The sequence below is a fragment of the Zea mays genome, chromosome 6 (assembly GCF_902167145.1).
Source record: "Zea mays cultivar B73 chromosome 6, Zm-B73-REFERENCE-NAM-5.0, whole genome shotgun sequence".
NCBI lineage: Eukaryota > Viridiplantae > Streptophyta > Magnoliopsida > Poales > Poaceae > Zea > Zea mays.
In genome coordinates this window covers 141,402,126-141,424,701 of record NC_050101.1, presented here as the reverse complement: position 1 = coordinate 141,424,701, position 22,576 = coordinate 141,402,126, and the positions used below count along the sequence as shown (strand labels likewise).

Genomic DNA, 22,576 nt, shown 5'->3' with positions numbered 1-22,576 from the left:
GTTTCTGAAATTGAAGAATGTCAATAGGTTGGATGATACAAGTGTGAACATTTGTTGAGAAAATGATAAAGTGGCATCACACTGCTTACAACGCACAGGCGCAACAAGCAATGAACGTGAGTGTCTTATTTATTCTCAACACGGTCGATATTTGTCCTATAACTAATATATTGTATATGCAACAGTCTTGGTTTTCAGAGCAGGCACAACAACAACCATTCGTTTTCCCTCAATTTCAGCCGCCGATGTCTTAGTGGGGATTACATGCTCCGCCACATCCACCTCAGGTGCTTCAATTTAGTTTAGACTTGTTGTTTGTATTAACCTTTCAAATCTTGACTAAACTTGATTTTGTAGGGATCCGGGGTTATTGGCTACAACACGCCACCACCGGTGATACCAGCACCAGGAGGAGCTTATGCAGGGGAGGGATCTGCTACATGAGAGATTAGATTGACAAACAATTTGTTTGAATAGTGGTCATATAAACACTATCGTTATTAATGTCTTTTTTTCTTTAGAATCTAAACCAGTTACACGACTTCGTCAACGAGTTATTCGCTTTTGAAGGTAGTGGTCACAACTCCAACAACCCCGATATATGATGGTTTGAGTCTTATGCCAAATTGTGAGTTTGTTTTATGTTGTAATAGACTACTAGGTATGTGCCCGTGCGTTGCTACGGAAGTAAAAAATTATATGAAACATAGATACGAAACGACAAACATCGCTATGATATGCAAAATAAGTGTGGTAAACATTATCAATATTGCACAAATTATTTACAAAGAGTCAATATAGAATTTTTAATGACAGCCAAATGAAGTCGTTGTCAAAAAGCTTAGCAATTGTCACATTTATTCAAGTGATCCAGGAGTATAGAAACGAAGACATTTTGATCACAAAAACTTAATCTTATCTTTTGGTTTCTGCAGTCATGAAGATGAGAAATCACTTAACTTGGAGTACTTACCTAACAAAAGCTTACACGCTTACATTCTGTATTAAATAAGTTAGACCATCAAATTCACGGTAAACTGCAGCACAAGGTTTTTTTTATTTGCAAAACAAAAAAAAACATGTAGACAAAACAATGTACAATAGTAATACACTAATACTATCATTTTCAATTTTCAATGTGGAAATAATGTTACAGGACCATAGGGCCAACATGGATATGAAGCAATCTGGTCTTGACTGAAGCTAAATCCATTGTATATTGGTCTTGACTGAAGTTGAATCCATTGTATTTGTTCAGTAACAGGCTATATTTATCTTGAATAAACATGTCACAGTTGATCACTATATTTATCTTGAATAATCAGGATGTGATTAAGCTCTAATACCAGACTCTGTGGCTGTTAGTGAAGATGGATTAGTCAAAAAGAGAACAAGGCGTCCAAAACCTGTTGGCAATGAGGGGGCTGTCAGAAAGAGAAGAGGCTCTGATAATAAGGTAGGGACAAATATAATAACGGAATCAACATATGACATCCAGATGACTCTTTGCATGCACTTACAAGTTACTACTACCTGTATATGTGGCGCCAGTTTTCGAATCAACAGATGACGTCCAGATGACCCTGGTTCTGTCTAAAAAAACATCCCTGCATAAGAGCGAGGCAGCACAGTAATGCATCGGCAAAACAAGCTCATTATAATTGATGCCCTCCAGTAGTTAAAAGAGACCTTGTGTAAGGGAATCTGCTGTGGAGCTGCTCACAAACAAGGCAATGTGCCTGATGACACTCCAGCTTATTGGGCGTCATCCTGAACAGGGAGAAACAATAAGAAAATTTCTCATCCCTTGAGTCTGGATAGATCTAGATCACAATTTACTACCTTTGAGCATTCCACGCGTACTGACTGCAACCTCCACACGCAAAACCATCATCACAGGTGAAATTAAACCCTTTTCAAGGGGCAGTTTCTACAGCCACAAAAGCAAGCAAATGTCAGTACGATAAGGCAGCAGAAGAGGGTAACAGATTACAAAACAAATCACAAATATATTAAGGTCTTTCAGATGCAGCAATTCTCAATGATATTTGAAAGGGAATTAGGCTTACACCTAGTCCCTAATTAATTTTGGTGGTTGAATTGCCCAACACAAACAATTGGACTAACTAGTTTGCCCAAGTGTATAGATTATACAGGTGTAAAAGGTTCACACTCAGCCAATAAAAAGACCAAGTTTTGGATTCAACAAAGGAGCAAAGTGGCAACCGAAGGCTCTCTGGTCTGGGAGCACCGGACTGTTCGGTGCACCACCGGACAGTGTCCGGTGCACCAGAGGACTCCAGCTCAAACTCGCCACCTTCGGGAATTTCCAGAGGCACTCGCGCTATAATTCACCGGACTGTCCGGTGTACACCGGACAGTGTCCGGTGCGCCAAGGAGGAGCGGCCTCAGGAACTCGCCAGCTTCGGGAAACTCCAACGGCTAGTCCGCTATAATTCACCGGACTGTCCGGTGTGCACCGGACTGTCCGGTGCGACTCCAGAGCAACGGCTAGTCGGCGCCAACGGCTACCTGCGGCGCAATAAATGCGCGCGCAGCGCGCGCAGATGTCAGGCGCGCCCATTCCGGCACACCGGACAAGGAACAGTAGATGTCCGGTGTGCACCGGACACCCAGGCGGGCCCACAAGTCAGAAGCTCCAACGGTCAGAATCCAACGGCAGTGATGACGTGGCAGGGGGCACCGGACTGTCCGGTGTGCACCGGACTGTCCGGTGCGCCATCGAGCAGACAGCCTCCCAACGGCCACTTTTGGTGGTTGGGGCTATAAATACCCCAACCACCCCACCATTCATTGCATCCAAGTTTTCCACTTCCCAACTACTACAAGAGCTCTAGCATTCAATTCTAGACACACCAAAAGAAATCAAATCCTCTCCAACTCCACACAAGCCTCTAGTGATTAGCGAGAGAGATTTGCCGTGTTCTTTTGAGCTCTTGCGCTTGGATTGCCTCTTTTCTTTCTCACTTGTTCTTGAGATCATAACTCCATTGTAATCAAGGCAAGAGGCACCAATTGTGTGGTGGCCCTTGCGGGGAAGTTTTGGTTCCCGGCTTTGATTTGAGAAGAGAAGCTCACTCGATCCGTGGATCGTTTGAGAGAGGGAAGGGTTGAAAGAGACCCGGCCTTTGTGGCCTCCTCAACGGGGAGTAGGTTTGCAAGAACCGAACCTCGGTAAAACAAATCTCCGTGTCTCACTTGCTTATTCGCTTGAGATTTGTTTTCCGCCCTATCTCGCGGACTCGTTTCTTTATTACTAACGCTAACCCCGGGTTGTAGTTGTGTTTATATTTGTAAATTTCAGTTTCGCCCTATTCACCCCCCCTCTAGGCGACTTTCAATTGGTATCAGAGCCCGGTGCTTCATTAGAGCCTAACCGCTCGAAGTGATGTCGGGAGATCACGCCAAGAAGGAGATGGAGACCGGCGAAAAGCCCACTACAAGCCACGGGAGCACTTCATCGGAAGAGTCCCGCACCAAAAGGAAGGAGAAGAAGAAGATCTCCTCCAACAAAGGGAAGGAGAAGAAATCTTCTTCTCACCACAAAGAGAAGAAGGAAAAATCTCCTTCCCACAAGTCGCATCGGAAAGGTGACAAGCACAAGAGGATGAGGAAGGTGGTCTACTACGAGACCGACACTTCATCAACATCGACCTCCGACTCCGATGCGCCATCCGTCACTTCTAAGCGCCAAGAGCGCAAGAAGTATAGTAAGATCCCCCTACGCTACCCTCGCATTTCCAAGCATACACCTTTACTTTCCGTCCCATTAGGCAAACCACCAACTTTTGATGGTGAAGATTACGCTAGGTGGAGCGATTTAATGCGATTTCATCTAACCTCGCTCCACAAAAGCATATGGGATGTTGTTGAGTTTGGTGCACAGGTACCATCCGTAGGGGATGAAGACTATGATGAGGATGAGGTGGCCCAAATCGAGCACTTCAACTCTCAAGCGACAACAATACTCCTCGCCTCACTGAGTAGAGAGGAGTATAACAAAGTACAAGGGTTGAAGAGTGCCAAGGAGGTTTGGGATGTGCTCAAAACCGCGCACGAGGGAGACGAGCTCACCAAGATCACCAAGCGGGAAACGATCGAGGGGGAGCTCGGTCGGTTCCGGCTTCGCAAAGGGGAGGAGCCACAACACATGTACAACCGGCTCAAGACCTTGGTGAATCAAGTGCGCAACCTCGGGAGCGTAAAATGGGACGACCACGAAATGGTTAAGGTTATTCTAAGATCTCTCATTTTCCTTAACCCCATTCAAGTTCAATTAATTCGTGGTAATCCTAGATATACTAAAATGACCCCCGAGGAAGTAATCGGGCATTTTGTAAGTTTTGAGTGCATGATCGAAGGCTCGAGGAAGATCAACGAGCTTGATGATCCATCTACATCCGAGGCTCAACCTGTCGCATTCAAGGCGACGGAAGAAAAGAAGGAGGAGTCTACCCCAAGTCGACAACCAATAGACGCCTCCAAGCTTGACAATGAGGAAATGGCGCTCGTCATCAAGAGCTTCCGCCAGATCCTCAAGCAAAGGAGAGGGAAAGACTACAAGTCCCGCTCCAAGAAAGTTTGCTACAAGTGTGGTAAGCCCGGTCACTTTATTGCTAAATGTCCATTATCAAGTGACAGTGACAGGGATTACGACAAGAAGGGCAAGAGGAGAGAAAAGAAGAGGTACTACAAAAAGAAGGGCGGCGATGCGCATGTTTGTCGGGAATGGGATTCCGACGAAAGTTCAAGCGACTCCTCCGACGACGAGGACGCCGCCAACATCGCCGTCACCAAGGGACTCCTCTTCCCCAACGTCGGCCACAAGTGCCTCATGGCAAAGGACGGCAAAAAGAAGGTAAAATCAAGATCCTCCACTAAATATGAAACCTCTAGTGATGATAATGCTAGTGATGAGGAAGATAATTTGCGTATCCTTTTTGCCAACCTTAACATGGAACAAAAAGAAAAATTAAATGAATTAATTAGTGCTATTCATGAAAAGGATGACCTTTTGGATTCCCAAGAGGATTGTCTAATTAAAGAAAATAAGAAACATGTTAAGGTTAAAAATGCTTATGCTCTAGAAATTGAGAAATGTGAAAAATTATCTAGTGAGCTAAGCACTTGCCGTGAGATGATTGACAACCTTAGGAATGAAAATGCTAGTTTAAATGCTAAGGTTGATTCACATATTTGTAATGTTTCAATTCTCAATCCTAAAGATAATAATGATAATCTGCTTGCTAGGATTGAAGAATTAAACATTTCTCTTGCTAGCCTTAGAGTAGAAAATGAAAATTTAATTGCTAAGGCTAAAGAACTAGATGTTTGCAATGCTACCATTTCCAATCTTAGAGATAAAAATGATATTCTTCATGCTAAGATTGTTGAACTTAATTCCTGCAAACCCTCTACATCTATTGTTGAGCATGTATCTATTTGTACTAGATGTAGAGATGTTGATGTTAATGCTATTCATGATCATATGGCTTTAATTAAACAACAAAATGATCATATAGCAAAACTAGATGCTAAAATTGCCGAGCACAACTTGGAAAATGAAAAATTTAAATTTGCTCGTAGCATGCTTTATAATGGGAGACGCCCGGGCATCAAGGATGGCATTGGCTTCCAAAGGGGAGACAATGTCAAAATTAGTGCCCCTCCTAAAAAATTGTCCAACTTTGTTAAGGGCAAGGCTCCCATGCCTCAGGATAACGAGGGTTACATTTTATACCCTGCCGGTTATCCCGAGAGCAAAATTAGGAGAATTCATTCTAGGAAGTCTCACTCTGACCCTAATCATGCTTTCATGTATAAGGGTGAGACATCTAGCTCTAGGCAACCAACCCATGCTAAGTTGCCTAGAAAGAAAACTCCTAGTGCATCAAATGATCATAATATTTTATTTAAAACTTTTGATGCATCTTATGTTTTGACTAACAAATCCGGCAAGGTAGTTGCCAAATATGTTGGGGGCAAGCACAAAGGCTCCAAGACTTGTGTTTGGGTACCCAAAGTTCTTGTGTCTAATGCCAAAGGACCCAAAACCATTTGGGTACCTAAAGTCAAGAACTAAACTTGTTTTGTAGGTTTATGCATCCGGGGGCTCAAGTTGGATACTCGACAGCGGGTGCACAAACCACATGACTGGGGAGAAAAAGATGTTCTCCTCATATGAGAAAAACCAAGATCCCCAAAGAGCGATCACATTCGGGGATGGAAATCAAGGTTTGGTCAAAGGTTTGGGTAAAATTACTATATCTCCTGACCATTCCATTTCCAATGTTTTTCTTGTTGATTCTTTAGATTACAACTTGCTTTCTGTATCTCAATTATGTCAAATAGGCTACAACTGTCTATTCACTGATGTAGGTGTCACTGTCTTTAGAAGAAGTGATGATTCAATAGCATTTAAGGGAGTATTAGAGGGTCAGCTATACTTGGTAGATTTTGATAGAGCTGAACTCGACACTTGCTTAATTGCTAAGACTAACATGGGTTGGCTCTGGCACCGCCGACTAGCCCATGTTGGGATGAAGAATCTTCACAAGCTTCTAAAGGGAGAACACATTTTAGGATTAACAAATGTTCATTTTGAGAAAGACAGGATTTGTAGCGCATGCCAAGCAGGGAAGCAAGTTGGCACTCATCATCCGCATAAGAACATAATAACGACCGACAGGCCACTGGAGCTCCTTCACATGGATCTATTCGACCCGATCGCTTACATAAGCATCGGCGGGAGTAAGTACTGTCTAGTTATTGTGGATGATTATTCTCGCTTCACTTGGGTATTCTTTTTACAGGAAAAATCTCAAACCCAAGAGACCTTAAAGGGATTCTTGAGACGGGCTCAAAATGAGTTCGCCTTAAGGATCAAGAAAATAAGAAGCGACAACGGAACGGAGTTCAAGAACTCTCAAATCGAAGGCTTCCTTGAGGAGGAGGGCATCAAGCATGAGTTCTCTTCTCCCTACACACCTCAACAAAATGGTGTAGTGGAGAGGAAGAATAGAACTCTATTGGACATGGCAAGAACCATGCTTGATGAATACAAGACTTCGGATCGGTTTTGGGCCGAGGCGGTCAACACCGCTTGCTACGCCATCAACCGGTTATATCTACACCGAATCCTCAAGAAGACATCATACGAACTCCTAACCGGTAAAAAGCCCAACATTTCATATTTTAGAGTCTTTGGTAGCAAATGCTTTATACTTGTTAAAAGAGGTAGAAAATCTAAATTTGCTCCTAAGACTGTAGAAGGCTTTTTACTTGGTTATGACTCAAACACAAGGGCATATAGGGTCTTTAACAAGTCCACTGGACTAGTTGAAGTCTCATGTGACGTTGTGTTTGATGAGACTAATGGCTCTCAAATAGAGCAAGTTGATCTTGATGAGATAGGTGAAGAAGAGGCTCCATGCATCGCGCTAAGGAACATGTCCATTGGGGATGTGTGTCCTAAGAAATCCGAAGAGCCTCCAATTGCACAAGATCAACCATCCTCCTCAATGCAAGCATCTCCACCGACTCAAATTGAGGATGAAGCTCAAGTTGATGAAGTAGAAGATCAAGCAAATGAGCCACCTCAAGATGATGGCATTGATCAAGGGGGAGATGCAAATGAGGAAGACAAGGAGGATGAGGAACAAAGGCCGCCACACCCAAGAGTCCACCAAGCAATCCAACGAGATCACCCCGTCGACACCATCCTCGGCGACATTCATAAGGGGGTAACTACTAGATCTCGTGTTGCACATTTTTGTGAACATTATTCGTTTGTTTCCTCTATTGAACCACACAGGGTAGAGGAAGCACTACAAGATTCGGATTGGGTGGTGGCGATGCAAGAGGAGCTCAACAACTTCACTAGGAATGAGGTACGGCACTTAGTTCCACGTCCTAACCAAAATGTTGTAGGAACCAAATGGGTCTTCCGCAACAAACAAGACGAGCATGGTGTGGTGACAAGGAACAAAGCTCGACTCGTGGCCAAAGGATATTCACAAGTCGAAGGTTTGGATTTCGGTGAAACCTATGCACCCGTAGCTAGGCTTGAGTCAATTCGCATATTATTGGCCTATGCTACTTACCATGGCTTCAAGCTTTATCAAATGGACGTGAAAAGTGCCTTCCTCAATGGACCAATCAAGGAAGAGGTCTATGTTGAGCAACCTCCCGGCTTTGAAGATAGTGAGTACCCCAACCATGTATATAGGCTCTCTAAGGCGCTTTATGGGCTCAAGCAAGCCCCAAGAGCATGGTATGAATGCCTTAGAGATTTCCTTATTGCTAATGGCTTCAAAGTCGGAAAGGCCGATCCTACACTCTTTACTAAAACTCTTGAAAATGACTTGTTTGTATGCCAAATTTATGTTGATGATATTATATTTGGGTCTACTAACAAGTCTACATGTGAAGAGTTTAGTAGGATTATGACACAGAAATTCGAGATGTCTATGATGGGGGAGTTGAAGTATTTTCTAGGATTCCAAGTCAAGCAACTCCAAGAGGGCACCTTCATTAGCCAAACAAAGTACACTCAAGACATTCTAACCAAGTTTGGAATGAAGGATGCCAAGCCCATCAAGACACCCATGGGAACTAATGGGCATCTCGACCTCGACACGGGAGGTAAGTCCGTGGATCAAAAGGTATACCGGTCGATGATAGGTTCTTTACTCTATTTATGTGCATCTCGATCGGATATTATGCTTTCTGTATGCATGTGTGCAAGATTCCAAGCCGACCCTAAGGAAGCTCACCTTACGGCCGTAAAACGAATCTTGAGATATTTGGCTTATACTCCTAAGTTTGGGCTTTGGTATCCTAGGGGATCCACATTTGATTTGATTGGTTATTCGGATGCCGATTGGGCGGGGTGTAAAATTAATAGGAAGAGCACATCGGGGACCTGCCAGTTCTTGGGGAGATCCTTGGTGTCTTGGGCTTCAAAGAAGCAAAATTCGGTCGCTCTTTCCACCACCGAAGCCGAGTACATTGTCGCAGGTCATTGTTGCGCGCAACTACTTTGGATGAGGCAAACCCTGCGGGACTACGGTTACAAATTAACCAAAGTCCCCTTGCTATGTGATAATGAGAGTGCAATCAAAATGGCCGACAATCCCGTCGAGCATAGCCGCACTAAGCACATAGTCATTCGGTATCATTTTCTTAGGGATCACCAACAAAAGGGGGATATCGAGATTTCATACATTAATACTAAAGATCAATTAGCCGATATCTTCACCAAGCCACTTGATGAACAATCCTTTACCAAACTTAGGCATGAGCTCAATATTCTTGATTCTAGGAACTTTTTTTGTTAAATGCACACATAGCTCATTTATATACCTTTGATCATGTCTCTCTCATATGCTATGACTAATATGTCTTTCAAGTCTATTTCAAACCAAGTCATAGGTGTATTGAAAGGGAATTGGAGTCTTCGGCGAAGACAAAGGCTTCCACTCCGTAACTCATCCTTCGCCATCGCTCCAAGCCACTCCCCATCCTTGGGAGAGAGAGCAAAAGGACTTCGTCTTTGGTATAATCTTAACTCATGTATTTATGACCAAAGGGGAAGATAGCGCTTCGAGGGCTCTAATGATTCCGTTTTTGGCGATTCATGCCAAAGGGGGAGAAAGTAAGAGCCCAAAGCAAAAGGACCGCACCACCACCAATTTCAAAAACTTAAGTGTTGAATATTTTCCATTGGTATCCTATTATGTTAAAAAGGGGGAGAAAGTAGTATTTCAAAATGATATATCAAAACCCTCTTGAACACTAAGATGAGGATCTCATTTAGGGGGAGTTTTTTGTTTAGTCAAAGGAAAAGCATTTGAAACAGGGGGAGAAAATTTCAAATCTTGAAAATGCTTTGCAAAAATCTTATTCATTTACCTTTGACTATTTGCAAAAGAACTTTGAAAATGATTTACAAAAGAGTTTGCAAAAACAAAACATGTGGTGCAAACGTGGTCCAAAATGTTATATAAGAAAGAAACAATCCATGCATATCTTGTAAGTATTCATATTGGCTCAAATTCTAAGCAACCTTTACACTTACATTATGCAAACTAGTTCAATTATGCACTTCCATATTTGCTTTGGTTTGTGTTGGCATCAATCACCAAAAAGGGGGAGATTGAAAGGGAATTAGGCTTACACCTAGTCCCTAATTAATTTTGGTGGTTGAATTGCCCAACACAAACAATTGGACTAACTAGTTTGCCCAAGTGTATAGATTATACAGGTGTAAAAGGTTCACACTCAGCCAATAAAAAGACCAAGTTTTGGATTCAACAAAGGAGCAAAGTGGCAACCGAAGGCTCTCTGGTCTGGGAGCACCGGACTGTCCGGTGCACCACCGGACAGTGTCCGGTGCACCAGAGGACTCCAGCTCAAACTCGCCACCTTCGGGAATTTCCAGAGGCACTCGCGCTATAATTCACCGGACTGTCCGGTGTACACCGGACAGTGTCCGGTGCGCCAAGGAGGAGCGGCCTCAGGAACTCGCCAGCTTCGGGAAACTCCAACGGCTAGTCCGCTATAATTCACCGGACTGTCCGGTGTGCACCGGACTGTCCGGTGCGACTCCAGAGCAACGGCTAGTCGGCGCCAACGGCTACTGTTGGGCCTATGCTTCGTCGCCGAAGGTCTTACAGGGAGAAGCAGTCTTCGGCGGAAGCTGTTTGTATAAAATGGTCGAAGGTTCCTCTTTGTAAAGCTTCGGTATTGCAAACCGACTTAAAGATAGAATGACCTTTTAGTCCATAAAGGTCTGAGTCAATGTTGTAAGCTTTTATAAGGGGCTTACTTGTAATTCCTCACAGGCTGCGTCCTGTGCTTATAAATAGTGAACAGTATTCCATTACTGTTCACGCATTCGAGTTATTGCAATCGCATCTTCTGGAATCCAACCTTTTGCCAAGGCAAAGGTATTATTGTATTCAATGATTCCATACATTAAATAGATACAATGTAATTTGTCTATGATGTATTTATCCCTTTTATACCTTTTTATGTTATCTTATAATTTTTACTGAAATTTTATTACGAAGACTTAAACTTCGTAATTATGCTCTTATCAGCCTTCGTCCAAGGCCCATTATCCTCAAGGGAATAATGTTTCATGGACGAAGGACATTGACATTTAACACTTTATGTTGTCTTGTTCTTAATTCATAGCAGTTGAGAACAAGTCCCCAACATTGGCGCCCACCTCCGGTGAACTCACTTCCACTTTTTTGAGCTAATGGCTTCGTTCAACGACCAAACTGGAGCTGCTTCGGACCCGAAGCTGGTGCTCCCGATCACAGGTGGCTCGTCCTCAGAGCCAGCTAACAAGAAACAAAAGAAGGAAGCACAGAGAAGGGTACAACATGTTGGGGGTGCAAGGACCCTTCATCAAGTCAAGATGGTCTCACATTCCTATTACCTTCTCCCAAGAGGACCTTCAGCTCAAAGATTACCCACACAACGATGCCATGGTTATCTCTTGTGTTATCAAAGGATTTCTGGTCCACAATGTCTTGGTTGACACAGGCAGTGCAGCTGACATTATATTTGCTAAGGCCTTCAGACAAATGCAAGAGCCAGAAGATAAGATTCATGATGCTACACATCCTCTCTGTGGCTTCGGAGGAAGACAGATTGTAGCACTGGGCAAGATCACCATGTCAGTGACCTTCGGGTTCATCAACAACACTAGAACTGAGCAGGTTGTGTTTGACATTGTTGACATGGAATACCCTTACAATGCAATTATTGGTCGTGGTACCCTCAATGCCTTCGAAGCAATCCTTCATCCTGCCTATCTTTGCATGAAGATACCTTCGGATCAGGGACCCATTGCTATCCATGGAAGTCAGGAAGCTGCAAGAAGGGCCGAAGGCAATTGGACCGACTCAAAAGCAATCCATAACATAGATGGAGCTGAAGCTTGTGAACAGTACAAATTCAGAAGGGAGAAAGCAGCTTCAGCAGATCAGCCGAAGCCTATGCTCTTATGTGAAGACATAGCAGAGCAGAAGGTGCTGTTAGGCTCTCAATTATCCGAAGAGCAGTAGAAAACCTTGATAAGGTTTTTGTTCAATAACAAAGATGTTTTTGCATGGTCAGCCAATGATCTCTGCGGAGTTAATAGAGATGTTATTGAGCATTCGCTCAATGTCGATCCATCCTTCAGACCCAGAAAGCAAAGGCTTCGGAAAATGTCAGATGATAAGGCCGAAGGTGCTCGCAACGAAGTCAAAAGACTCCTCAGTGCAGGAGTTATCAGAGAAGTGAAGTACCCGGAATGGCTAGCTAACACTGTTATGGTAAAAAAGGCCAATGGCAAGTGGCGAATGTGCATCGATTTTACAGATCTTAACAAGGCTTGTCCGAAGGATGAATTCCCATTACCAAGGATAGACTCTTTAGTTGATGCAGCAGCTTCTTCAGAGCTCATGAGTCTGTTAGACTGTTATTCAGGCTATCACCAAATTTGGATGAAGAAGGAAGATGAGCCGAAGACTAGCTTCATAACTCCAAGTGGCACATATTGCTATCTTCGGATGCCTGAGGGGCTCAAAAACGCTGGAGGGAGTTTCAGCCGAATGACTGCGAAGGTTCTCCAATCTCAAATAGGCAGAAATGTGCTAACTTATGTTGATGACATCATTATAAAAAGCACGAAGCAGGAGAATCATATTGCTGATCTGCAGGAGACCTTCGCCAGTTTCAGGCAGGCTGGCTTGAAGTTAAATCCAGAAAAATGCGTCTTCGGAGTAAAGAAGGGGAAATTTCTGGGATGCTTGGTTTCAACAAAGGGAATTGAAGCTAATCCAAGTAAAATTGAAGCTATACTTCGGATGGAGCCACCAACTACAAAGAAGGGGGCTCAAAGATTGACAGGAAGATTGGCATCTCTCAATAGATTCATATCCAGATCAGCAGAGAGAAACTTACCATTCTTCGAAGTGCTGAAGTCAGCCGAAGTCTTTCAATGGGGACCAATCCAGCAGAAGGCTTTTGAAGAGTTGAAACAGTATTTGATAGATCTAACAACATTGACTCCACCAATACCAGGGGCTCCTTTATTATTATATGTGGCAGCTTCGCACTCAGCGGTAAGTGCAGCGCTTGTCCAGGAGAAGCTTGATGGTCAAGTCAAGAGGCAGTCCCCAATATATTTTGTTTCCGAGGTTCTTAGTTTATCAAAGAAAAATTATACAGAGTTGGAGAAGGTACTGTATGCTGTCTTGATGGCCTCCAGGAAGCTTCGGCACTATTTCCAAGCTTACAACATAATTGTTCCTTCCTCACAACCTCTAAAGGATATTATGAGGAACCGAGAAGCTACTGGAAGGATTGGAAAATGGGCTGCAGAGCTCAATGAATTTTGTATTGAATATGTTCATAGATCTTCGATTCAGTCCCAGGCGTTGGCAGACTTCATTGCTGACTGGACGCCAGGGGCTCAGGAGGAAGAAACGAATAAAGACAACGAAGCATGGACAGTATTTTGTGATGGATCTTGGGGAACCTTCGGAGCAGGAGCGGCTGCTGTGTTGGTTTCACCTTCCAAAGTCAAAACTTGTTATGCGGTAAAGCTTGATTTTAGTTGCACAAATAACATTGCCGAGTACGAAGCATTGCTTCTAGGTCTTCGGAAGTTAAAAGCAATGAGAATCAGAAGGGCCATACTTAAAACTGATTCCCAGGTTGTTTCGGGTCATATTGACAAAAGTTGCAAGGCTAAAGATCCGAAGCTTGAAAAGTATTTGGATATGGTTCGAAGAGTTGAAGCTTCTTTCGAGGGATTTTCTGTCAAAAATATCCCTCGAGGACAAAATGAGCATGCTGATTTGTTAGCTAAGTCAGCAGCGCAGGGGCTGCCCTTACCTTCGGATGTGTTATTCGAAACAATAAAAGCACCTTCGGTGGAACTTCTTGAAAGAGCAGTCCTCAGTATATCTCCTGTTTACAGCGAAGATTGGAGAACTGAGATCATCTCTTACCTTCAGGGTAAATTCCTTTCAGATGACGAAGCTTATAACAAGAGGATAGAGGCAAGAGCTCGTCCATATGTCATAATAGAAGGGGAGTTGTACAAGCATGGAGTTTGTGCTCCGCTACTCAAATGTTTATCCAGAGCCGAAGGTATAGAGTTAATGAAAGAAATACATGCAGGCCTGTGTGGATCTCACATCGGATCTAGGCCATTACTTGGAAAAATTTTCCGCCAAGGATTTTATTGGCCGAAGGCAGCTTCGGATGCAGCAGAGTTGGTTCAAAAGTGCGAAGGTTGTCAGAAATGTGCAAGAGATCAAAAACAACCTTCGTCCTTAACACAGCTCATACAACCCACTTGGCCATTGCAAAGGTGGGGCCTTGATTTGTTAGGTCCATTACCACCAGCCCAAGGGAACCTGAGATATGTTATAGTAGCTGTGGAATATTTTTCTAAATGGATTGAGGCGAAGCCTTTAGCCACAATAACTTCGGCCACCGTCCAAAAGTTTTTCTGGCAGAATATCGTTTGCCGTTTCGGGGTGCCAAAGGCTATCACTGTGGATAATGGGACACAGTTTGACTCCGAAGTTTTCAGGGATTTCTGTGACCAAATTGGTACGAAGATCCATTTTGCATCAGTTAGGCACCCGGAGTCAAATGGACTCGTTGAAAGAGCCAACGGCATCATAATGACAGGAATAATGAAATTAATCTTCAACCAACCCAGGGGAAAATGGCCAGATCAGTTAACCAAAGTGGTGTGGGGTCACAACACAACAACATCAAGGTCTACAGGCTTTACTCCATTTAAGTTGTTATTTGGTGACGAAGCAATAACTCCGGAGGAAGCTAAAACCGGATCAATAAGGATATTAGCTTCGGCAGAATCAGATTCCGAAGCTACTTATTCTGTAGAAAAAGATGCTTTAGAAGGGATCAGACTGCAAGCCGTGGAGAATATCAATAAATATCAAGCCGAAACAATAAAATGGCGGGATAGAAAGGTTCGGCTAAAAAATATTGAGCCAGGGCACTTGGTGCTTCGGAGAGTGGCCAACCCAGAAACAGTGGGCAAGTTGCAGTTGAAATGGGACGGACCTTTCTTAGTAGCATCTTCGTCAAGACCCGGTTCATACAGATTGAAGGATATGGACGGCAACGACATTCCTAGGTCGTGGAATGCGGATGAGCTTCGGCGATATTATGTATAACTCGATGTAATTTTTCATATTTTTTTATTTTTTCTTTCATGGCACCCTTTTCCTTTCCGAAGGGGGAGAAAGGTTTTTAATGGGGCCAGCACATGTAATTTCCTTTTTTAGTTCTATAAGAGCAAAATCCCCCAAGGAATGTAAATGTAAAAGCCGAGAACGCACCATCGAGTGCCAAAAAGTAAAGGCGAAGAAGCTCCAAAGTCGTTCCTAAGGGAATGCAGAGCTTACAGCGAAAAGTCAACGCTGATTCCGCCAAAAGTAAAGGCGAAGAAGCTCCAAAGTCGTTCCTAAGGGAATGCAGAGCTTACAGCGAAAAGTCAACGCTGATTCCGCCGAAAGTAAAGGCGAAGAAGCTCCAAAGTCGTTCCTAAGGGGATGCAGAGCTGAGGTGTGATTGTTTTTAAGGAAATAATGGCTATGAGTATGGCTTGAAGTGGGATTGTTTGGCCATTCATTTGCACATCGCATTACATCATAACATTTGCATTCATAAACATTCATCCAGGCATATGTAGGATAATCATCTTCATAGCATAAGCGGTTGCTTCGGCAAGTAAAAAAAGAGAGCTTCGGAAAGAAAGAGCTTCGTGTACAAAAAGGAGAGCTTCGGGAAAAAGGAAAATGTTGTTTTCTATGCTTCGTTGCGTACGAAAAGAAGGGAAGGTGTTTTTTCGCCTTCGGCTCAAAAAAGAAAATTTCGTCCACATCAAAGCATTTCTCATACATCAATGAAAGGATAAGGATATATTACAAGGTATGAACAGAATACATTAAAAACAAGTTTTGTTTACATTTACAAAAGGTATCTCAAAAGTTTCTCAAGTACTGTCTACAGTCTACTATCTAATCCCTAAGGAGCTTCGGCTTCGGTGTCATTCTTGATCTTCGGCTTCGGCTTCGTCATCCTACATGAATAAGGTCGTTGTAAGTCAAAATCAAGCTTACAAGAAAAGGTAAGCACAAGGTATGGTTTCTTACTGGTTCAAGGTGGCTACGAGCTTCGTCTCCAGCCTTCTCTCGCCCACCTTTTGTCTATATCATTTTTACAAATCTGTTTGAGATACTTCGGGCAAGGTCAGGAATGTCGTCCAGGATTGATGGTGTTAAAGTGAAATTTGGCCTATTGACAATCTTTCCATGATCACAGCCAGCCTTCAGGAAAGCTGCAACAGTCCCTCGAGAAGCCACCCAGGCACAGAAGTCACCATGCCCAGCTATGACTTCGTCGAGCTCGTCAATCTCCCCCTCAATATGTTCGAAGGTCTTCGGTAGATCTTCAGCTGAGGGGGTGAATTTTTCACTACTGGCTCCAACTGAGTAAAAAATCTTTCTTAATCGTTGAATGCACTTGTTGCTAAATTCCAAGCATTTTTCTTGAAGACTTGTCAGTAGTTTTCTCAAATCTGAATTTTGTTGAGCTTCGGCTTCAAGTTTTGCATTAAGATCTTGTTTTTCTCGTTCGAACTGCTCAGACTGGCGGAGAAGCTTCGTGTTCAGTTCTGTTATTTTTGCTTCAGCTTCCGCCAATAAACCTTCGGTTGCCTGGAGCTCAAAGTTCTTTTTCTCGAAAGCATCTAATTGTTCCTTTATTTTGCTTTCCAAATTTTCAATTATAACTTCATGCTTTTTATCTTCAAAATCTTGTTGCATTTGCAAGGCTTTGCTCAACAGCATACTCTGCACGAAATCAACCTTCGTCAGATATGTTTTTATTATTAGAAACAATAAAAGTTAAGGGACAAGTAGTTCACCTTGAAGTTGGAATAAAATAAACTACCAACGACATGTTGTCGTCGGTAGCGGCTGATGTCTGTTTCTAGCTTCGGGAATCCGATACTCTTGGACAGAGTACTGATAACTTTGGCTCCTGTTTGATCTCGAATGCAATCTATTTTTTCATCATCAACGCCTCCAAAGAGGAGTGCCCCAGGTTTGTATCCACAGGATTTGGCATACTCTCTAAGCTCTTCTATTTCAGCTTTTGATAGTTGTTCTCCAACTAAATTCTGGAACATGAAGGCTTCGTTTTCTGAAGCTTCATCAGCAATTTCTTTTCCTTTCCCCGACACTGCGGTCACGGCCTCTTCGGCGGCGGTGGTAGCTTCTTCTGCAGCCATGTCTAGCAGTATTTGGTCAATATGTTCAATTGTGCTCTCCAGATTCAACTCTTCAGCTGAGGCAGCTTCGGCAGCTGCGGCCTCCGAAGGTGCAATTTCAATATCTGTCCCCTCTGCAGCCGCTTGTGTTTTCTGGGCTGAAGCTCTTGGCGGCGTCTTGTCAATTACCTCTGTTACAGTGATAATTCTTTGTTTCTTTGCCTTGATTGTTTTCTTCGATTTTTCGGGCTCCTTGTCCTTCTGAAAAAACTTTGTCAGTTGAGGGCCCAGTGGACTTAGCTTCGCAGGTAAGGATTCAGTCATTACCTTCAGAATTTCCTCAACGACAGCAGCAGAAGGTGATGCGGGGGTTTCTTCTGCCTCGGATATTTGTTGCTTCGGAGAAGAAGTTTTCCTCTTCTTCGGAATTTTCTTCTTTGATGGTTCTTTTTCACCTTCAGTTAAGGCTTCAGTTATCCTTTTCCTTTTTTGGCCTCCGGCACCTTTGTTCAGATTTTCGTAATCAGGGTATTCGAAACCCAGGGCGTCCAGCACTCGGTTTAGTCTTCGCTTCGGACGGGTGCCGAAGGCCGCGGTCATCAATTGATCTTCTTTTTTGGAATAATTCCCAAGTATTTCGTTGCACATTGCTTCAATTGTTTCCAGCCACTCTTGGCAAGGTGTTTTAAAGTATTTCTTAAATTTGTAATAGTAAGGCAAACGCACAAGTTCACCTTCTTTCTTTTTCCCCTTCAGCTTCGGCATTTCCCATTCTTTTAAGCTAGGAAAAACTTGGAAAGCCAAGAACTCCTGAACCAGGTCTCTTGTACTAATATGATCTGCAACAATTCTGAATTCATTCATTGCTTGTTGTGTGGGACCGTCTATTGACATGTTGCAGAGAGGTCGGGTTTCTCCGAAGATTAGTTCGAGTGGACTTTGCACGAGCTTCTCCTTGTCATCATTAACCTTGACGTAGAACCACTCAGACTTCCACCCTGCTGCCCATTTACTCCGATAGCTGATTACAGGAAACTTCGTAGTTTTCCGATAAGCAAAATTGTAGCAACCAAAATTGTCATGCAATCCATCCTTTCTAGCCTTCGTCTGATAATGCAGCTCGTGAACCCGGCAAAAGCTGTCCGCAAATGGCTCCACTGCTTGGCTTCGGAGTGCCCAGATATAAACACTGAGCCTAACGATAGCGTTAGGGGTCAGCTGGTGAAAATAGATACCGAACCTCTTCAGCACCTCTGCAATAATCCCATGAAGGGGGAATCTTAATCCAGCCTTTAAAAAGCTCTTAAAAATAACAATTTCATCCTTTTCCGGCTTCGGGGTAGTCTCTTCTCCCCCGAAGCGTAATAGCTTCTTCTGATCTTCATTGAAAAAGCCTGACTTTACCATTTTGGAGAGATCAGCCTTCGAAACAGTGGATTTTCCAAAGTCCAAGTGGCTGGGCTTACTTGGCATGGCAATACGATAATCGTCTTCGGGATCAGTTTCCTCAATAACGTCTTCTTCTACTCCGGCAGGTGCTTGTTGCGCTTGTTCTGCATCTTCACTAGGGATCTTTTCAGAAACTACCAGCCCGGATCGTTGCATGGCTTCGGAGATGGGAACAGTCTCCGAAGCTTCAGTTTCGCCTCCCTCACGTTCAACCCTGGCAGTAGAACGCACTCTGGCCATTTAATTATGAATATGTGGAAATTTAACACTTTCTTCTTCCGAAGTTTTTTCTGACGAAGCAGGCTTCAAACTGGAGCTTCGTTCGATTCCGACAGACAATCTTCGGCGACGGTTAAAAATTTTGGCAGCAAAACAGTGCAAATAGCAATGAATGCTGTGGTAACTTCACATCTACTCGTCTGTTTATATAGTGTTGCAGGTAAGAAGGCGAAGCGCCAGAATTTTTACACCAGGTGGACACCCGCTCGCACTCGCTGCGTGGTGGACCGCAGAGACCGAACAGTAACTCTGCAAGGTGGGGCTGCTACGCGCTGGGAAATTGAATCGTTTCTCGACAACGAGCTCAGGGAAGGTGTTTTTTAGACCTTCGGCGCTCTGAAGCTTAAGAGACTTTTTTCACGGATCAAGCTCGTTACGAAAAACGATCTAGCACCGCGAAAGGGGCTACTATTGGGCCTATGCTTCGTCGCCGAAGGTCTTACAGGGAGAAGCAGTCTTCGGCGGAAGCTGTTTGTATAAAATGGTCGAAGGTTCCTCTTTGTAAAGCTTCGGTATTGCAAACCGACTTAAAGATAGAATGACCTTTTAGTCCATAAAGGTCTGAGTCAATGTTGTAAGCTTTTATAAGGGGCTTACTTGTAATTCCTCACAGGCTGCGTCCTGTGCTTATAAATAGTGAACAGTATTCCATTACTGTTCACGCATTCGAGTTATTGCAATCGCATCTTCTGGAATCCAACCTTTTGCCAAGGCAAAGGTATTATTGTATTCAATGATTCCATACATTAAATAGATACAATGTAATTTGTCTATGATGTATTTATCCCTTTTATACCTTTTTATGTTATCTTATAATTTTTACTGAAATTTTATTACGAAGACTTAAACTTCGTAATTATGCTCTTATCAGCCTTCGTCCAAGGCCCATTATCCTCAAGGGAATAATGTTTCATGGACGAAGGACATTGACATTTAACACTTTATGTTGTCTTGTTCTTAATTCATAGCAGTTGAGAACAAGTCCCCAACAGCTACCTGCGGCGCAATAAATGCGCGCGCAGCGCGCGCAGATGTCAGGCGCGCCCATTCCGGCACACCGGACAAGGAACAGTAGATGTCCGGTGTGCACCGGACACCCAGGCGGGCCCACAAGTCAGAAGCTCCAACGGTCAGAATCCAACGGCAGTGATGACGTGGCAGGGGGCACCGGACTGTCCGGTGTGCACCGGACTGTCCGGTGCGCCATCGAGCAGACAGCCTCCCAACGGCCACTTTTGGTGGTTGGGGCTATAAATACCCCAACCACCCCACCATTCATTGCATCCAAGTTTTCCACTTCCCAACTACTACAAGAGCTCTAGCATTCAATTCTAGACACACCAAAAGAAATCAAATCCTCTCCAACTCCACACAAGCCTCTAGTGATTAGCGAGAGAGATTTGTCGTGTTCTTTTGAGCTCTTGCGCTTGGATTGCCTCTTTTCTTTCTCACTTGTTCTTGAGATCATAACTCCATTGTAATCAAGGCAAGAGGCACCAATTGTGTGGTGGCCCTTGCGGGGAAGTTTTGGTTCCCGGCTTTGATTTGAGAAGAGAAGCTCACTCGATCCGTGGATCGTTTGAGAGAGGGAAGGGTTGAAAGAGACCCGGCCTTTGTGGCCTCCTCAACGGGGAGTAGGTTTGCAAGAACCGAACCTCGGTAAAACAAATCTCCGTGTCTCACTTGCTTATTCGCTTGGGATTTGTTTTCCGCCCTATCTCGCGGACTCGTTTCTTTATTACTAACGCTAACCCCGGGTTGTAGTTGTGTTTATATTTGTAAATTTCAGTTTCGCCCTATTCACCCCCCCTCTAGGCGACTTTCAATATTATACCTCAACTTCAATTATCTTTTGTTCCTGTCGATTCCTTTCATACGGGCAAACGACAGGCAATTGACAAGTCATGTGAATGTTGAGTTTTTATCAGCATCCTCTTCAGGCATGTTTATCTGCTTGGGTCTATAAACAACAGGGTGTAAAAAAATTAGGAAACAACAGCTACCCTTCATCTCGAAGTTATATGCATGCACCAAAAAAGATAAAAGCAAACGACAAAGTAAAGCGTGATACCTCGGAGTTGATTTTCTTCTGCCTTTATCCATGTTTCCAACATCAACAGCTCTTTCTTTAGAAGTTGCACAAGGAAAGTCCAAGTCAGGGACAACATTCGGTACACCCTCCTCTGTTGGCAAATTAACTTCAGCTAATTTCCTCCTGAAAGGGCAAAAAAACAATCTTGATGTTACATAACTCCACAAGGAGATCGATGCAAAATCATACGAGTCTCTATGAGGAACCACTACATAGAAGTGCTACCTTGATGACACTATCTTCCTTTTTCTCACAGCACCAAGATTCTCGGTGGAGACAGAACATATCCTTCTCTTGTTGACCATGCCATCACCACCAAGATTCTTTAGTGCCAACAGGTTTTGAGCGTCTCGTTTTCTTTTTGACTACTTCCTCCTCCCCAAACGCAGAATTCATCATTGTATTTGTTCCTGCCTCATCATAATTATTGACAATTGCTATGGATTTATGACTCGGCACACACTGTACAGTTTGAAATGTCGAAACATAAATGTGAAGGAACAAAGTTAGACTTTATTAGCTACCTAAGCATGTGTGGAAGAATTTAGAGATGTCAAAAGAACAAAGGATCCTAGTTATCAAAAGACAAAAAAATAATCTTCTTAAGTACATTTTCTTATTCATCTCAGCTATCTTCAAATCATCTATAAAGCTATCTTCAGTGACGTGATCAGTTTCGAACTTTTAGGGATAGTTTCGAGCTTTGTTTTTTGAATTAATCATATGTTTTGTTGTAGGATGGCTTTAAGAAATACTCTGGTATAAACAGGTTTTGATGATACGTAATGCTCTGCGGCAAATACGAAACTGATATACGATGCTGACTTACTACACATGGGGACCATTTTTCTTCTATGGCACTTCATTAATCTACCTGTTTAAGCCAGACTCACTAATGTAACAGACAGGAAGGGGAAAACGAAAAGAGAAGAATCTCAAAGCGCATTCAGACCACTCTAAGAAGTGAGACACAAACAACATGTTGAGGTTAGAAATGAACCTTTCTTTCAACTGAATCTTTTCTCGTCAAGGATGCCATCTCGTCGGTACTGATCCAACTGTATTTCAACTTCATCTGGAGTTGCTTTGTGCTTGGTGATGACACTGCATCCAAATTGGCCTTGCCAGAGAAGGAAGCGAGCCTCCTCTCTCAACCTGCGTTAAGAGAGATGGGCTTACACACCCGCGAGCCGAGCTGTCAAGGAGGGGCTAGAACTGGAGCGCACCGCGGTGCCGGCGCCCTGAGCTTCGGGGAGGGTGCCACAAGGGACACACGTGGAGGAGGAGGCTCCTAGTGTCGGTGCTGTAGAGGAGGACCAAAGGAGGAGGAAGACGCCCTCGTGGCGGAAGTGGCAGAGCGGCCAGGCGGCATGGCCGAAGGCGCAGCGGTCCTTGCCGCAGCCGCCCTTGGGAGA

At 43.6% G+C, this 22,576-nt stretch overlaps 1 long non-coding RNA gene across 1 annotated transcript; it reads right to left on the bottom strand.

Moving 5' to 3' along the window:
* Positions 1-1,038: 1,038 nt before the first annotated feature.
* LOC103630118 (uncharacterized) lies at positions 1,039-21,592 on the bottom strand. Its single transcript, XR_554845.3, has 6 exons — positions 21,387-21,592; positions 21,141-21,284; positions 20,904-21,029; positions 1,843-1,930; positions 1,690-1,770; positions 1,039-1,607 (listed from the first exon to the last, which is right to left on the bottom strand). It is a non-coding gene; the product is annotated as an uncharacterized lncRNA (long non-coding RNA).
* Positions 21,593-22,576: the final 984 nt, after the last annotated feature.